The 19991-nt window shown below is 37.3% G+C and overlaps 1 long non-coding RNA gene across 1 annotated transcript in view; it reads right to left on the reverse strand.

Annotated features, from left to right (window-relative positions):
• LOC145723709 (uncharacterized) overlaps positions 1-19633 on the reverse strand; it is a 196895-nt gene extending 177262 nt beyond the window's left edge. Inside the window, exon 1 of the long non-coding RNA XR_014148966.1 lies at positions 18932-19633. This is a non-coding gene — a long non-coding RNA (uncharacterized LOC145723709). The remainder of the gene's footprint in view (positions 1-18931) is intronic.
• Positions 19634-19991: the final 358 nt, after the last annotated feature.

Genomic DNA, 19991 nt, shown 5'->3' on the forward strand with positions numbered 1-19991 from the left:
GGCAGGGAAAAATGAAGGGAGGGAAATTGGAGGGGGAGACGAACCATGAGAGACTATGGACTCTGAGAAACAAACTGAGGGCTCTAGAGGGGAGTGGGGGTGGGGGGATGGGTTAGCCTGGTGACGGGTATTAAGGAGGGCACATACTGAATGGAGCACTGGGTGTTATATGCAAACAATGAATCATGGAACATTACAATAAAAACTAATGATGTAATGTATGGTGATTAACATAACATAATTTAAAAAAAAAGAAAGAAAGAAATGCTCTCAGATGCTACCCAGACCCACTGAATAAGAATTTGTTTGTAAATTTGATCTCCGGGGGATTTAAATAAATGATTGTATTGCTCCCCCACCCACCCCCCCAAAAGAATTCCATCCGACCTCCTGTGAAACCATCAGAAACTCTAAATTTTAACTTCCCTCTCTTGATAGCAGTCTTACTTTTTTTCCTACGGCAGGTCCCGGGGATATGAGATGGCAGTAAGTTCTTGTCTCTGGGTCAAGACCTAAGTGAAAGAAGAACATGATTCTAGACCTACTTGTGGAAGTAGAACATCATTCTAAAATCATGGCACTCCTATGATTAGCTTTCCCATTGCTGTAGTCCCCATCCCACAGAAGTACTGCTGACAGCTTCTCTGCCTCCTCACTCTCCTCATGCTACGAGTGCAAGGCCAGGTCTGTGACGACTGGACTAGAGGGAGCAACACAAGAAAAGGAGATACAGGGTGATAAGGTAAAGCTCATGACTTTTCCTCCCACCTTGTCCCCTCATCTTTCCCTATGTGGCTCTTCATCTGTCACCACCCATGAGCCCCAGTCTCCTCTTTTTCTCCACTGAGGAAACGCTCTAGATAGTCTACGTCCAGGTTTCCTCCCAAAGCGTGCCTGAGCCTTACTTAGATCCTTTTTGGATTAGGATTGTCTTTGTCCTTCATTATTGGATCTAAGTTAGAAAACAAGAAGGTGAGGGAAGAAGCTCTCTGATAGAGCTTAGATGTGATCAATTTTATAATGTTACTTCAAAATGGATTCAGATGGTCTTAAATTTGACCTGAAGCCTGCTATCTGACATGACATCTAACAAAAAGTAAATTAAAAGTTTTAAATTATATAGAGTAGCTCAAAAATAATGTATTACATTTATGAGCATAATTTTGGCCTCTGCCTGGGAAATATTTTGCTACTAAATAGAAAGGAAGGGCATCCAAAGGCTTGATCTAAACTAAAGAATTAGGTCCTTTTATTTTTGACAAACAAGGTCACGGCCTCCTTCAGTGCTCTGGCCAGACATTCAGAGCATGTGTCACTGCGAGAGTGCCGCCTCAACCAACAGCCAGCTCCTTCTGGGTGGGAGGAGAGGAGTGGAAAATACAGAAAGGAAAAAATATGCCTACTCCCCCTCCAAAGTCAGTTTAGAAATATATGTACCAGCATACGTAAATTCTGCAAGAGAGCTTGAATCCACTCATGGTGCCCCGATAAATTCATAATCCTGGATCTGGATTGGTGCCCCTACAGATGCAGAATTTTCTTACACAGAAGGCAGCCAGCTATGGCCCAAGGGCCAAACCTCATCCTCTACTTGTTTTTGTACAGCCCCCAAGCCAAGAGTAATTTTTGCATTTTTAAATGATTGGAAAGAAAACCAAATGAAGAGTATTATTTCATGATGTGTAAAAAGCGTATGAAATTTGAATTTCAGTGTCTAGAAATAAAACTTTATTAAAACATAGCCACACTCATTCATTTACAGTTTGCCCTCTGTTGCTTTTGTGCTCCCAAGGCAGACTTCAGTAGTTGCCACTGTATTGTCCATGATAACAAAAGTATTTACTAACTGATCCTTTAGAGAAAATTCTCTGACTCTTGTTCTTCTAAGGCCATGAGCACTGTTCTGATTACCAGGGAAGGCAAAGTTTGAGTTGTGCATAGCAACCATCCTCAGATTGTTTTCCCCAGGGCTCACAAATGGTAAGCCCTTCAGTTATTTTTCCTCCGCTGCGTGGTTCTGTAAGTGTAATGATGTGCGTTCTTCTTCTAACATAACATGAAAATGTCTTTGTATTAGGAACTGTATATTTTATGGAATTTGAATAGTATTAGTGTCATAGACACACTAAATTTCAATATAACAATATGAAAAGTGCACATGTAATTTTACTCCTGTATCACATTAATACTAAGCTACATGATAGCAATATTAAACTAATGTGACAAAATGATGCTGGCGTAAGATGTAAAACTGCTAATATCACAGCAAGTTATTAATGCCTTGCAATGGACTCCAAAGAACAGTGTAATTAAACTTCCTCAATCTTTCCCAGCCTCAGTTGGAACTTGAGTGACAAAAGAGGATAAAGTACCCTGGCAAATGTTCGTGCCAGTCTATAACAAATGTGGCCTTCTGGCTTTGGCTCTGGGGCTGTTCAGAGGAGCCAGAGACAAGCCAAGAAAAGGAAATCTGTGACTAACTGAGGAGACCTGCCTTCGCTCTTGGTTTGCACAACCAACTGCTTTATTTCTGAAATCTTCACCTCTGGTGTCCCACACATGGACGACAAATGCCTGCCTTGTTTGTCACCACTCTTTTTCTCATGATTCCCACTTTTTGACAACCCATAGCAAAGCTTCCAAACCAACCCTCTCTCTCACATCCTGTTCTTGAGTCATTTCAATCCCTTTGAGTTCTGAACCCATCTTTCTTTTATCATCACTCTGGACTTCCCTGTCTTCGTGCTTTTCCTTTGAACCTGTCCTGCACTCTGCAGTCTTTGAATACTCCCCTTCTACATCTGGGACGTGAACTACTGCTGGAGAAATCACATCACCACATGAATTGGTGCCTCCGTACACCACTGATATTCAAACTCGGCTGGGCTCTTAAGTGGCCCCATAATTCTGTGACTTCCTGTTCAGCCCCTCTCGTGGTCCTTGCACCAGGTTTTCTAGCATTCCCTTTTCTCTTCAAACTCCTTGCACCATAGCTTGTCCCCTTGTTTTCAGAAAATGCATTGCTTCCTACTTCCCTGACAAAAACAACTCCTTCAAACATGAAGCTCCCTCAACTTGTTGAATCTTCAACTACAAACTTAGCTTTACTGGCCTTTATCCTTTTCTTCTCCCTTTCTGTTTCCATGGAAGCATTGTCCCTACTCCTGTCTAAAGTTTATTCCTCCACCTGTGCCCTGGATTTTGCATTTTTCTACCTCCCCAGCAGGCACCTTGCTCCATCAGGCCTCCTCTGTCCTGTTTCACTAGCTTCTCTCTTCTGACTCAGTTCATCAATATGTCAAGTCTATTTTGTACTAAACAAACAATCCTTATTTGATCCCGCATTCTCTTCATCCCTCTTTCTTTTATAACTGGAGTATACTTGCTTTCTTCCTGTATTTTCCTTCTTCATGCCTCAACCCACTGTCATCTTCATTTTGTTCTCACCCTTTAGCTTAGGTCTGAAGTAATCTCCATGCTCCACATTCAGCAAATGGTTTTGTGCCCTTAGCTGTCTGTGAACTTTCTTCTGTACTTGACATTGCTGATCACTCTCTTCACCTTGAAAAGTTCTCCCATCTTGGTTCCTAAAGCTCACTCTCCTACTTTTTCCTGGATCTCTTCCATTTCTCCATCCATTCTTTCTTGGACTCTTTCAGGGGACCCTCTGCTCATTCACCCCATACATATTGGTGTTTCCCAGACCATAACCTTGGTCATCTCTTCTCATCATCTACACTCACCTCGAAAGACACCAGCCAGACCCTCAGTCTCAGCTACCATTATTATCCTGTAGTCTCCTAACCTATCACCGCAGATTCTTTGCTGAGCTCTGTAACTCCATATCCAAATGCAAAGGAACATCTTCACTTGAATTTCCCAGAGATACCTCAAACTCTCAGCTTATGCATAGGGGAGCCTCTCAATTTCTAGTCCCAAAACTATGTTTCCAAGTTTGTCTATTCAAACACTCAAATCAGAAATTTTGCTGGACTCCCAACAGCTTCCTTGTGCCCCACAAGTCACCAGGTTCTTACTACCTTCCTTATCTGTATTTTTCTATTTCTGCCTCTTTTACCTTAATTCAGGTCCTGATGAGTTCTAGCCTAGATTATACCAAAAGCCTCTTAACTAGCCTTCCTCCTCTAGCTGTTTTTGTACCTCAAATTTACCTTCTGTGTTGTTGCATGGCTGATGACAGATTTGATCAGACATGACTCATCTGTTTCAATCCTTCAGTAACTTACAGTGGCTTTCAAGAGATAATTTAAACTCACTTTGGCACACCCAGCTTTTCGCAATTCACCTCTGTCTCTATTCCAGTGTCATGCATATATCTTGCAGAACTGTCTGTGTTTGATAGATTCTTCTGATTGCAAGGACCTGAAGCTCACTCCAGTTACCTCTAAGAAAAGAGGGGTTAGTGAGTTGTTTACCCATAGAATTGGACTAAACATATAAAGTGTTCAAACCGAGGTTCTGTGTGTGTGTGTGTGTGTGTGTGTGTGTGTGTGTCCAATGCTCCTCTCCTAACCATTTGGCTTCCCCAAAACTTCATAACTTCATTTCTCTTGAGACCATAATGCCTGTGTTACCCCTGGTTCTTCTCAATCAGTTTTTCTCTCAGTCTCTTGGTTAACTAGCCCTAATTTTTGGTTGTCCATTTCATAATTCCTTAATGGCCCTACTTTGATGGATCAACTTATCCCCTCAAATGCAGGCTGCATAAGTGATAGGACATTGACTGCTTGGTAAATGCTTCACCTGGGTCAACTGTCCACCACCTCTTATCTGATCAGCTATGGCCAGAAGACCTAATTAATATGAAATTCTCTTTATGTTCTCTTAATATGAACATTAACAACTAATATTTATGTAATTCAAGTGCTACACATTGTTGGTCAGCATTTTATATGCATTATTATCCATTCAAAATAACCTTAAGAAGTAGGTTCTGTTATTACCCAACATCATTTTTCTGTTGGGAAAAATACATCCGAGAGAGGGAAGTGACCTGTCTAAGATCACAGCTATTACAAGGCACAGTCAGGATTCAATCTCAGGCAGTCTGGTTCCAGACTCTCTGTGCGCTTACCTGCCAGCTTATACTGCTATGGTATAGATGCCATAAGATTCCCTGAGCAGGGGGTATGATGAGAGTTGACCAGGTAATAACTGGCACCTCTTGTTCTCCAAAGCATCAGGCTCGTTCCCCTCCCCCCACCTTTGTACTTTTACATATGGCTGATCTCTCTACTTGGAATTCCTTTCTGTCTCTATACACACATTTGGGAATGAGTTAACAAGGACATTAGCTGCATAGCCTTGAGCTCCTCACTTCTCTCTGGGTCTCAGTTTCCTCATCTGTAAAATGAAGGGGCTGAACTGCATCCTTCAAATTCTACAATTGTGTGACTCTAAGAACAAAGGCAGCTCAGAAATCAAAGGTGACTATAGTACCATTTTGATATTCCCATCATCTTACAGCAGTCGAATTCTCTGTTGTTAAACTGAAAGGGAATGTGAGCACTTTAGCAAATCCACAAATGGGTAATGGTATGGGCTGCTCCTGAAGCACGATACCCTAGCGAGTGCCAGTGACTTGCTCAGATGATGGGACACTGAGTGGCTGCTGATCCTCTTTCCATGGTAGATCTCCAGTTTGTCTCTAAGCCCGAAGCATCTCCTTTTAACTCTGTAACTTCAGAATTCTAATGAGGCCAAATAGCAACGCTATTCAATCAAGATGTGTATTTTCCTTGTTGAATCATATCACTCAAGGCTGCCAACACCATCTATTGTGGTTTGGGGAAAGCGAACTTCTACGTGAAATTAAATGAAAGTTTACAGGGGCTAAGGCCTTAACTGGAGACTCTCTTTTGTGGCTTTTCTTTTAGTATATTATTTGTCAGATTTTTATAAGAACATTATTGCTTTAAGAAAAAAAAATTAAACCCTGAGAAATTACTCTCAGTCTAACGAGTTCTTTTCACTGACTTCAGACATCATTAGGGGAGGCTATAGCCTAGGGCTGTGCATGAACTTTTTCTTTCTAACTGTACACTTTATGTATAATTTAGCTTTCTTGCCTAAATTATTCAAGCAAATAGTGAGTGAAAATAATGGAGTTCACTGAAACCTTCCAGAGTATTAAAATAAAACAGTTTTTTAAGTTGGTTTGAATTTTTAAGCTTTATAATCATGGATTTCAAATGGAATACTCATGTCTGGCTTTTCTTCACTTGTCTCCTGCATCTTTTTCAGGAGGAGAGAAGAAAAGAAACTAACTTTAGTAAATAATCCATTAATTAATCACTGGTGCTGATAACAGCTCAAAGTTGAAGTAACAGTATTTGGAAACAACATGAGTGGCCAAGGATATGATTGGCACATTTTTTAAAAGGTAGATACTTCTTTCCCCATTTCCTATGATCAGGGCCGGGCTAAATCTGGCAATGTTTAAGAAGGAGAGCTAATCTGCTTAGTTTAAATAGGAAATTAGGGTAGCAGGATTTGTACTCAAATCACCCCAATTTATTTCTTTTAAAGAACCAAATACATGTTCTAAATAATGATTTATTTTGAATGTGCATGGTCTGGAAACCTTATCTTCATCGTAGAAAACTCTGGAGTAAATTTGGAAATCATTGGAAGAATGTGATTTTCTGGCGTATATAATATAGTTCCCCAAATTGGGAATGTGGCCCAGGATTAGGAATCTGATAGGATATTTTGGTATTCCCAAACATCATATATTTTGTCATTCAGAGATCAGAAGCAGCATCTCTTTCCACAGAATAAAAACAAATAGTTACACATTGTCTTTGGAAACAACAAAGGCAATAATAGCAACCAGGGTTGTGGAAAGGAAGTCATCAGTGTGCAACAAAGAGCTTCAGATGTTAGATTCAGAATAGGCAAATGAAAGCTTGAGAATAATATATGGAGAGGGGCAATGGCTAAAGCTCTTTGTAGGAGGGGAAAAATGACCTGGAATAACAGACCTATAAGTTTAATTTATTGAACTGATTAGACACAGGAAAGAATCATCACAAAATCAATTTTTCAATACATAGACTAGAACAGGGTATTAGGTAATAAGCACTATAATATTATAAAGACTATTAAAATCTCCTATGATGGTATAAAATACAGTAAACCGAAGGAAATTAAGAAATGCAGTCCATATTGGTTTTACTAATATGTTTGATTCTCTCCAACATGACATTTTAAACAATTATCTGGAAAAAATTATATTTATAAATCCCATTATTTTAAACATTGAGCAAAGAGTTATGAGACCTAGATTCAAAGCTTAACTCTACCACTGAGGAATCGTAGGCAAGTTACTTTATCTATCTGGGTGCTGGATTCCTAATCTGTAATATGAGGGAGTTGGTCATCTCTAGGGCCTGAAATTATTTGACTGTTTACCTAGAAATTTCATATACTGCATGTGTTTTTATAAGGAACAAGTTACTTAACTCTCTAAGACTCAATTTCCTTATCCAAAAATAAGATGATAATACTCTCAGAGCCTAGAATTGTTAACAAGTATTGAATTACGTAAAGCCTATGAAGCCCAGTGCTCAACACCGGTGAGCCTTCTTCAGTAGATATCAATATTGACTGCCTAACATTAGGAGCCAGGACACTTGAGTCCCAATGTGAAGTCTGCCCCTGACTGGCTAGCCTTAGATAAATCCTTTAACCTCTCTAAACCAAGATCCTTCATCAGACAAAATAGTTTGACCTGCACAATCACCGTGATTAGTTGAGTTTGACTCCCTTCTTTGCGTGGCCTTCACCTTCCTCACTCTCTAGGCCCTTCCATTCTTTCCTTTGAGGAGGTCTCTCTGATCCATTCTTCAACTCTTCTTTTGGTCTCCACTCCATTACCAAACCTGTAGCTCATACCCAGGTTTGAAAAGTAGCCTGCCATCCCAACATGAATGAAACTTATTTCTCCTAACCAAGCCTTCTCTTCTAGCTTCCCATTCATAGTAAATGCAGCCTCTATCTATCCACTTGCTAAAGTAAAAAATCTAGGCATCATCTCTCTCTTAACCACAATTTCTAGTCCATCAGTGGATCCTATTGACTCTAAATCCAAAATATACCCTGAATCAGACCACCTTCTCTGCTGGTTCCTTATTCCACATCCCCATCTTCTCTCACCTGGTTGATTATAGTAGCCTCCTAACTAGTCTTCCCTGATTCCACTCCTGGACACCTCCAGTGATCCTGTTAAAACAACATAAGTCATGATTCTCCTTTGCAAAAAAAACCTCTCTAATAGCTTCCCCTTCTACTCATGGGGAAAAAAAATCCCAAACCCTTTGTCAGTGCCAAGATTTTACAGGATGTGTCCTGTGATGATTTCTCCTACCTAATCTTGTATAATACTCCTATTACTCACTGCACTTCAGCTCACCAGCACTGATGATTACCACAGTAAAAAAAAAAACTAATCTAATAAAGACCAAGGAGGACAAGTCAGATGGAGCCAAGGTTTCCCTATCGTTTCAGATCTCTGTAAAATTTACTTAAGCCCCATATCCCATGTTCTATGGAGGACAAATGCCCTAAGATTTCTGTGAAATTATAGGATCTGCAAATCCTCATGTTCACCCATTCTTGGTGCCAGTCTTCTGCCTACACTGACTTCTCAACCTCATTTGGGTCTGTTTTCCCTTGAATGTTCTCCAAGTCATCCAGACTAGCCTCAGCCCTTTTAATTCCCCTCAAAGTGTAATTGCATAGGCTGTAATGTGTATATTACACTTTACTGAAGGTTTGAGTCCACAGACGGGCTTTACATTACAGAAAGCATACTAAGTGGAACTGGATGTTAGACATCTCCATTCTTAAGAATTCTTTATGTCTCCCTGTCCTGGTCCACACTGTCCCAAGCTCTTTTCTGGGCCCTCTTTTTCTGTATAACCCACTTGCAAATGCTATTCATTTCTTACAGAGCACTGAGCTATGTGCTTTGTCTTCCACCCCATCATCAGGGTCTCACTTTGCATTTCATGTAATTTACTTTTTGTATTTTCATTTCTTTATTTTCATGTCTTCTATTTTGCCTTTAACTGTCATCTCTTGCTGTTGACTTGGTGCTTGCCTCCACCATTCATCTGTTACCCTCTGATTTTCTGATTCTAAGCTAATATTGGAAAGAAATACTTATTAGGTGAATCAATTCAAATTTTGTCTATGACAAATAAATAAACCATGTAATGATCTCAGGAATTTCACTGTTGGTACTTGGTGATATTCTTAGAGCCTGCTTGCCCTCTGGTTCTTAGGTAGGTTCCACATGTGCAAATCCCCCAAATATTTTTCATGAAACAGCAATTTTTAGGGACATTTATACATACTACATACAAAAAAGAGGACTATGGATAAATAAAGTTAGGAAATGTCAGGAAAAGTGAAGTTAAAGGGAGTTTTGCAGAATTTCTCAGGGCTATGATATGCCACTTTCACTGTGTATCCTTAACAGGGTCATATATAGAGTATACAGTTTTCCAGTGGTTTTGATCATCCAAAGACCATGTCCCAGATGACTTGTTTACTACGTACCATTCTACATTGTTATGGGAGCCAACCCACTGAATTGCTAACATATGAGATATTGTCATAAAATAACAGTACTTTTGCATGCCACTTGGAGAGGCACAATAGCAGAGAAATAAGAGCCTAGGCTCTAGTACCAGACTACCTGGTTAGATTCTCAACTCCTCCATTTGCTGGCTGTGGAATCTTGGGCAAGTTGCTTAATCTATCTGTGTTATCACATCTGTAAAATGAGGCTGTCCATAGTATCTACCTCAATGAAATTGTTGAGGAGATTAAATGAACTAACATATGTAACACATTAGAAGAGTGCCTGACACTGAGTAAATGCTTTGCAAGTATAAGCTAGACTTTTTTTTAAATTGAGGTATAATTAACATTTAACATTATACTAGTTTCAGGTATACATGTATAATTTATATACACTGTGAAATGATCACCATTATAACTCTAGTTACCATTCATCACCATACAAAGTTACAAAAGTTACAAAATTATTTTTCTTGTGGTGAGAACTTTTAAGATATACTCCCTTAGCAGCTTTCAAATATCCAATACAATATTGACTATGGTCACCATATGGAAACAACCAAAATGTCCATTAATGATGAATGGATAAAGAAGATGTGGTAATATATACACAATGGAATACTGCTCAGCCTTAAAAAAAGAATGAAATCTTGCCATTTGTGACAACATGAATGGATCCTGAGAGCATTAAGCTAAGTGAAATAAGTCAGAGAAAGAATTGCTATGTGATGCACTTCTCTGTGGAATCTAAAAAACAAAGCAGATGAACAAACAAAACTCATAGATACAGAGAACAAATTGGTGGTTGCCAGAAGGGAGGGTGGTGGGTGAAATGGGTGAAGAGGCCCAAGAGGTAAACTATACTTTTATAATAGTTATTGTTCCAAAGCCCAGCTTCTTAGAAAAAAGGCATTGGAATGAGATGACCAAACAATGCCTTGCATCCTCTGTTCCATCAGATGTTGTTTCTATATTTTGGAAATGTGTAGGCCATAATGACTGTCTCGTTCACCCTCAGAGATGTTGCAAAGGACCAAGGCACCAACATCTTTTCTTTCTTCCTCTCTCACAACAACTGCATCTGTACTTCAATCTCATCTTTACCTTTACCTCATCCTCTCTTACCTGTCCTTTAACTCAGCATGCACCCAGTGGTCAAGGCTTCTATCTTCGTTACATATCCATCTTTTCTTTTGCTATGGCACCTAGAACAAGGTCTTCCATTTAGTAGGTACTCAGTAAATATTTGTTTAGTCGAAGTGAATTGAATGAAGTTGGAAAAAGAAATCCAGTAATAGGCACAGCAAGTGGAACACCAAGTATAAAGAACAGCATCTAACAGTGCCTTTTATTGTGTTATATAGACTGCCTAGAGTGCTTTATTTGCCCATTTTTTTAAGAGATACACTGATCAATTCTGGGATGACTAGGAGTCTAAATACTTTGTATTAGTTCACTTTCTCTCTCTCTCTCCCCCCACCCCCAATCTCTATCGCTAATCTCTCTTACAAATAAGAATCAGAAACTTCCATATGTTTTTTTTTCACTGAACATTACATCACAAGCATTTTACTGAGTCATTAAATATTCTTTGATCATATAATTTTAATGATCACATGGAGTTGTAGCATAGAGCTATACACAAAATTACTTTGCTTTAAAGGATATACTCAAAAAAAAATAAAGGATACTCTCATTAAAAAAAGATTATTTACACTTTTTCAATGAACACACTTATATAAAATGTGAGATAAGGGGGTTTAACCGTCTGATCATTTACATAGAATATCATATACAAATACTGGGGGAGAAGGTATAAATATTTTTATGGTTACTGATACATGTGGAAAAATAGTGTCTAAAACTCCAAGAAACAGCTTGTAAGAATCACTGTTTCACTGTATCTTTGTCAACAATGGCTATTATCTCTCTTTTTTGTAATTGCTAATTTGATTCACTCAAAGTAATGTATTTTATAGGATATTTTTAAAGGAACACATTTGTTGAGATAAAATTCATATGCCAAACAAGTCACCCTTTTAAACTACAATTAAGTCATTTTTAGTATATTCACAGTTATGTAGCCATTACCACTGTCTAATTTCAGAACATTTTCATTACCCCTCCTCCCCTGAAAATAAATCCTGACCCATTAAGGGTCGCTCCCCAAGCCATTTTCTCTCTACTAAACTACTTTTGAACTCTACAGATTTTCCTTTTGGGGATAGTTCATATAAATGGAATTATACAATATTTGTTCTTTTGTGTCTGGCTTCTTTTACTTAGCGTCATGTCTTCAAGACTCACCCATGCTGTTACATGTATCAGTACTTCATTTCTTTTTATGGCTGAATATACTTCATTGTATGGATAGATCATATCTTGTTTATCTAGTCCTCACTGGATGGACATTTTGAGTTATTGTGAATAATGCTCTCATGAACATTTTTGCCCAAGCTTTTGTGTGGGCATATGTTTTCAGTTATCTTGCATACATACTCAGGAGTGGAACTACTGGGTTATATGGTAACTCTATGTCTAATTTTTGAGGAACTGCCGAACTGTTTTCTAAAGTACGCCATTTTACATTCTCACCAGCAGTATTCAAATTTATCCACATCCTCACCAATACTTGTTATTGTTCGTCTTTATACACGATTATATTTTTTTACTTTATAACCATCCTACTGGGTATGAAGTGATATCTCACTGTGGTTTTGATTGACATTTCCCTAACAAGTCATGGTGAGCATCTTTTATGTGTTTATTGGCCATTTGTATATATTCCTTGAGAAGTATCTATTCAAACCCTTTGCCATTTTTTAATTGGATTGTTGTTTTTATCACTGAGTTGCATAAATATTCTTAATATAAGTCTCTGATCAGATATATGATTTGCAAATATTTTCTCCCATTCTGTGGATTGTCTTCTCACTTTATGATTGTGTCCTTTAAAGCACAAAATTTTTAAGTTTTTATGAAGTCCAACTGATTTGTGTTTTTCTTTTACACGCCTATACTTTGGGTGTCATATTTTAAAAACTACTGAGTAATACAACGTCATGAAGATATACGCTTATGTTTTTTTCTAAGAGTCTTATAGTTTTATCTCTTACATGTCTGTTAATTATTTTTTTAGAAAATTTTTAAAAATTTGACTACAGTTGACACACAATGTTACATTAGTTTCAGTTGTACAACATACTGATTCAACTTCTCTATATATTATGCTGTGCTCACCACAAGTGTATCTACTATCTGTCATCATATCATCATACAATACTGTTACAATATCATTGACTATATTCTCTATAATGTGCCTTTTATTGCTGTGACTTATTCATTCCACAACAGAAGCCTGTATCTCCCAATCCCCTTCACTCATTTTGCCCATCTCTACAACCCCCTTCCCTCTGGCAACCATCAGTTTGTTCTCTGTATCTGTAGGTCTGAGTATGCTTTTAGTTTGTTTATTCATTTGTTTCATTTTTTAAATTCCATATGGGTGAAATCATATGGTATTTGTCTTTCTTGGTCTGACTTATTTCACTTAGCGTAATTCCCTCTAGGTCCATCCATATTCTCACAAATGGCAAGATCTCATCCTTTGTGTGTGTGTGTGTGTATCTCTTCAAATTAGTTTTTTTCATTTTCTTTTTTTTTTAAAGATTTTATTATTTTTTTAAAGATTTTATTTATTTATTTGACAGAGCGAGAGATAGCGAGAGCAGGAACACAAGCAGGGGGAATGGGAGAGGGAGAAGCAGGCTTCCCGCTGAGCAGGGAGCCCGATGTGGGGCTCGATCCCAGGACGCTGGGATCATGACCTGAGCCAAAGGCAGACGCTTAACGACTGAGCCACCCAGGCGCCCCCAGTTTTTTTTCATTTTCTTTGGGTAAATACTCAATAATGGAATTATTTTTTTGAGAAACTTCCATACTGTTTTCCACAGGGTTGCCCCAATTTACATTCCCACCAACAGAGTATGAGGGTTCCTTTTTCTCCGCATCCTCACCAACACTTATTTTTTCTTGTCTTTTTGATTTTAGGTGGTATTGTGGTTTTGATTTGCATTTAAAAAAAATTTAATTGAAATATACATACAGAAAATGCACACAAATATTCATTGGTAAATTTTCCCAAACTGAACATTCTCCTGTAACTAGCACCTAAATCAAGAAACGTCACCAGCACCAGAATTGTTTCTTCTCACTTACAGTCACCTCCCCACACACATGCTGTTTTCAAGGGTATCCTGACTTCTAAAAGCATAGCTGAATTTTTCATATTTTTACACTCTATATGAATGTAGTCATACTGTATATTCTCATAACTGTCAATTTTCTTTAGCTTGACCTTATGTTCATGGGATTTATCCATATTGTTGTATGTAGTCATGAATTATTTATTTTCATTGCAGTGTAGTATACAATTCTGTGATTATACCATAAATTAATTTGTCCATTCCACTATAGATGGACATTTGGATAGTTTCCAATTTGGGACTATTAAGAATAATGACATTCTAGTTTCTGTCGTTTGGTGAATGTATGTATGCATTCCTGCTATATTTATATATAGGAGTTGAAATACTAGGTCATAGGGTATGATACATACAGCTTTAGTAGATGCTGATAAACAATTTTCAAAAGAGATTGTACCAGTTGATATTTTATAGCTATCAGAGGAAGTGGTGGTGGCAGTTAAGTTAGAGTTGTAGCAGTGCAGATGGGGAGAAAAGGGTCACAGCAAAGGCACAGTCAATAGGATTTACTGATGTGGGTGTGAGAAAAGAGAGAAATAAAGGATTACTCTTAGATCTTTCGTATGAGTAACTGGGTGGCTAGTAGTGCCATTCACTGAAATAGAGAAGAGGAGGGAAAGTATATTTGGTGGGATAGAAATTAATAATTCTGTTTTAGGTTAAGGGTTAAATATCTATTGAATATCAAATGTGACTGTTTAAGAGGCAATTGCTGGAGGACCAGGCTAGACATATACATTTGAGAATCAAGATATAGACTTGTATTCAAAGCAATGAAATTGGATAAAGTTACTCAAAAAGAAACCATAGATAAGAAAAAAGAACAACATTTAGTGATCAGGAAGAGAGAAAAAGGAAATTGAAAAATGCTGGTCACAGTCTCTCATGGTTTGTCTCCCTCTCTGAACACTACAACAAAAACGTATGATGTACTACTATATGTTGGCTAACTGAACATAATAAAAAATTTAAAAATTAAAAAAAAGAAAAATACTGGTCAGTTTAGTGTGGTGGACAAAAAGCCAGATGAGTGGGAATTTCATAAAGATAAATAATTGAGAAGAACCGAGTGTACACTGCGAAATGAACTCGATAAAACTAGCAAATCATTAGCTAATACGCTGCAGCTACAAAAATACAATTGTAAGTGTGGTTGACACCAGGTTAGTTCTATTATTAATTCCACTTATCTCCTAACCAGGCTTTTAATGAAGCCTAGGGATCAGTGGTCCTGGGCTATTCCTCTTCTTTCTCTCTTCTGCTTTCCCCAAATCCTTTTCAGTCCAAGTGGACATTTCAACCTAAGTGGGTTTACAAGAAGTGAGTTACTTCTAAGTATTAGAACTGATGCAATACTTGCACAGAGCTCTACATCCATTTAAGAGCAACTGCTCCCTATTTCTTCTCTAAGAAAAAGAGACACTGACTTCATCATTTTGAATGTCCTAACCATCTCTTTCTCTTGTGTTTCTGCATTGAAATTGAATATAAATCTTTTACGGATAACTTGCCACTTGGATTCTGATACCTCAGTACATATATACTAACCAGGAGTTGACTTAGGTTTATCTTATCTTGACTTAGTATTAACTGCTAGAAATTTTATTTTTGAAAAATAAATTTATTTTTTGAAATTTTATTATTTTGAAAAGTATTTTTTCTTTATTTTTAAATTTTTATTGTTTGTTTGTTTGTTTATTTATTTATTTATTTATTTATTTATTTGAGAGACAGAGAGAGAGAGCACAAGTGGAGGGAGGAGCAGAGGGAGAGGGACAAGCAGACTCCCTGCTGAGCACAGAACCTGACACGGGGCTCTATCCCACAGCCCTAAGATCATGACCTGAGCCTAAATCAAGAGTCAGACACTCAATCGATTGAGCCACCCAGGCGCCCCTATCTATGTTACAGACAGTAATGATGTGAACATATTAAAAAGACAAACTGAGTGGGTAATTAGGTGAAATGGGAGACACAACTATAATGAAATAAAATTTATTCCAACAATTCCTCCTACAATCTTTTATTCAGTTCAGTGGTCTTTAGTATAATCACCCATTGTGCAATCATCATTACGGTCTAATTTCAGAACATTTCATCACCCCCAAAAAGAAACCCTGTGTACATTAGCAGTCACTCTCCTATTTTGTGGGATGATGTCCTTTGAAGCTCAGAATGTTTTAATTTTGAGAAGTCCAGTTTGTCGTGTTTTTCTCATTGCTTCTGCTTTTGGTGTCCTATCTAAGAAACCATCACTTAATCCAAGGTCATGAAGGCTTAAGCCTATATTTTCTTATAAGAATTTTATAATTTTACCTCTTATATTTAGGTCCCATAAATTTTTCTTGACCGTGAACATTTAGATTATATCATGTGACAAATCTGGAAACTAGATTTCATCATCCTCGATTTGTTGTCGCTGCTGCTTATATGAACAAATTCTGTCATGTCTGTATCCTTTGTTATGTGTAGCCAGTGAAGGCTCAGCTTGGTTAGTTTAGTGGTCAATTAATGATCAGGCAAACATTTCTCAAATGCCTTGAAATAGTAAGTCTTCCAGACATTGTCAAGGGGCTTTGTGTGCATGCTGAGGCACATCTTCAACAGGGGCAGTTGACACTTCGGCCCTAGCCTTTACTTCCTGCTTGTGCGGGGCCTCAAGGTTAGCCAGAAGTGAAAGATTAGGATCTCTTGAGCTCTTTCTTGGGCATGCACATACCTTTCTCATGCATGTGACCATCCAGATTTCCGGGAATATGCTAGAGTTTTTCACAGCCCCCATGGACATCTCATCCTCCAGTTTTTACTTTTAAGTTTTTTAGCCTTACCTTTCAGTTTTTAAAATTGCTTTATTCAATAGTTATTCCTGCCCCAGGAAGTTGCAGTGTTAAACAACTGCTGCTGATAATTTTTGATCAATGTCCCAAGGCAAAGGCTGTGCACATTGAGCTAGTTTTGAGCAGATTTTTAAGGCTACTGTGGATCTCAGGTGAAGTTCTGAAAAAGTTAATTTTGACAATATTTTTTACATACAGAAGCTGTTAAATTTTTATAGTCGATACTATCAGTCTTTTCCATTATTATTTAATAGACAAAAATTCTTTTCTAGCCCCAAATCAGAATTTATCTTCCTCTAGCTGTCATGTAATGTCATATTTACATTCAGTTTTTAATCAAATTAGCATTTATTTTGTAATACTTTTTCAAATAGTTAATCAACTCTCAGAGAAATCTTTTGCAAAAAAAATATTTTCTTTCTCTTCTAATTTGAAATGTTGCCTTTCTTAAATATAACTTTTGGGCTTTTTATTTCCTTCCAGAGATTCTTTTCTCAATTTGTGCACTGGTATTATGTTGCACAATAGTAAAACATTTTATTTTTATAGTAATAAAGTTGTTTTATAGCATTACATTCTGTTTTTCAAAATTTCTTGAGGATTTTTATCCATTTGCTATTCCAGATAAATTTTAGGTTCATTTTGTCAACTCTTGCCTCCAAAAGAAAATGAGAATTATAGTCTGGACTCTTCTTCTAATTGCATTAAACATATGTTAATTTAGGGAAATTAAAATTGTGTAATATTGAATCAGCAAATATATGGATATACTAATACCACTCCATTTAGTCATATTCCTTTATCACACTCAGTGAAATTTTGTAGGTTTTTTTTCTCCTAAACAGATCCAAATTATCCTGTAAATTTATTCCTAGTTTAGTTGTTATTATTGTGAGTATAATCTGTTTTGCTGTATATTTTCTAAGTAATTTTCTATTATAAGGGCAGTTTTACTTAATATATATTTTTAACTTGCTTATTCTTGGTAGACATTTCTGTAATGTGCAAATAATGACACCTCTTATGCTTCTTTCCAATAAGTGCACTCATTCTTTATCACCAGTTTCATTTGTCAGAATTTTCAGAACAATATTAAATATCAATGGTGATAGTAAGCCTCCTTCCTTGTTCCTGACTTTAATAAGAATGCCATTCTCATTATACCTCCACAGTTGGCATTGTCTCTTGGTTGAGGTTTGAGTTAGATTTTCCATATAAAATTAAGGAAAATTCCCTTTATTCTTAGGAATCTAGGATTCCAAAGAATCATTAATGAATATTCAATTTTAGCTTTTCACAATCTGTAGGAATTATCATATTGCATTTTTTTCTTCTTTGACCTAGTATATTAGATTTCCTGTAGTAATACATTTTTAATTTGCTTAATAAGTTCTGTTTGTTCATGATGAATCATTCTTTAATACACCACTAGATTCAGTTTACTAGTGTTTTATTTAGAAATATTCTCACTATTCATGAGTGATTTGTGGCTTTTTTTAATGCATTTTTTTAGGTTTTGGTATCAGGAATATGTTAGTTTTGAAAAATCAGTTGCAATGGTTTTCTTCCTTTGCTTTAGAACAGATTATATGCAATGGGAATTTTCATTAAAATTTTGAAAAAAATCACTTGGGATAATTTGGGCTAAGATATCTTTCAAAAGTAATTCTTTGACAGCATTTTGAACTTATTCCTTATTTATTGCTCTATTTTGGTTACTCTTCTTCTTGAGTCCATTTTGGTTATTTGTATTTTTTTAAGAATCAGAGGAATTATAGGATAATCTCACTCCAAGAGTAATAACAATTTACCAACAAAATCCCCCTTTCTGATAGACTCCAAAACAACATGAATCAATGGAACTCATAAAATGATTTAATCAGTTTGAATTTTATGTTGAATAGGATGACAGATTGTCGTGTGACTGTGCAAAGTTCCTCCATCTCTGAGTCTGTGTTTCAGTGCTCTTCATGGTGGCTCAATAAAGAATATTTAACAAAATATTTTCTAAATATTTTCTAAAATGTTAAAAATCATTTTAACAAAAATGCTTCTAGAGCACTTTGTAAATGCACTGACCTAAACAACTACCTCATCCTAGATAATGCATGGGTAGCAAAGAATACAGTACATTTTCTTACCCAGAAAAAAATTACTGTCATGGCAAGCCAGCAAATATAGGTGTGTAGTGTGAGGTAAAGAAAGCAAAACAGAGCAAACACTTGCCTGGTGTAGCTCACATTATCTTCAGCACACCCTTGCTCACGTCCCAACCTTCCTGGAGATTCACTCAAATGAAATATTAAAGGTTCTGTTGAATTTCCAACAAGTACAAATTCTCCATACCCAAGTTTGGCTCTAGGCAAACAAGGAAACAAATAACAACAATAAACTGTTTATAGAATGTTCCTTAGGGAGGGGAAAACTCCGCTGCTGGGCTGGTCAGAGAATCATGTCAAGGTTCAGACACTCCTCTGAGCCGTTTGCTTTGCTCAAACTCTTGTCCTTTCTCCCTACTTTTCAACTTCAGCTTTCAGAAGGTCCGGGCCCTTTATTCTGTGTTTCAGTGACGATGTTGAAGTCTTTTGTGTCTGTCTTCTCTATTTTAGTAAATAAGGACAGCTGTGGGGTCATAGACACCTAAGCGAACCAGGAGAGACTGAGACTCCAGTTTTAAGTCTGCAGTAACCAGTTAGGAAAGTTTGCACATGTGCTTTAAACTCTGTGAACCTCAGTTTCCACATTTGTAAAACTGAAGAGGTTGTTCTTCACAAGGTAAATTTTGAAGTCCTTCCCTGGTTTGTAATCTTAGATTCAAGAAAGAAATTGCTGTTTAGAGTTTCAGTCATGGCCAAGTGTAGAGTCTACCATCTGGAGTGCTCATCTAAGGGCTTGATGGAAGCCGCCTTCAAAGTGTGATTGTTCAACAACCTTGACTTCTCCTGACCCTTCTCTTTGGGTTAAATCAGCTATAAAGGTAATCCACCTGAGTTTACCAACGAGCACAAACTTGTAAGTTTTGCCTTTAAGTATTTACGTAAACTGCCTGCAAGCATTTCTTCCTCTTTAAGAGGTTTGTTTGCTCTGAAGAGCTCAAGGGTTAACAAAAGGTGAGTGAATGTTTGATAGATATAGGCAGGCTCCTGAGGGGACAGGTGGAAGATATGGAGGGTGGGAGAGAAAACAATGCTTGCTTTTCAGCCCCCTCCCCCAGCCAAGTGACCTGGGATGGAGTTCATTTTGGGGGAAGCAGAGCCTTTCCCAAATCTCCCTGTCTGCC

This window comes from Leptonychotes weddellii, chromosome 10 (genome assembly GCF_054177405.1).
Source record: "Leptonychotes weddellii isolate Sample4059 chromosome 10, ASM5417740v2, whole genome shotgun sequence".
In the NCBI taxonomy this organism is placed as follows: Eukaryota; Metazoa; Chordata; class Mammalia; order Carnivora; family Phocidae; genus Leptonychotes; species Leptonychotes weddellii.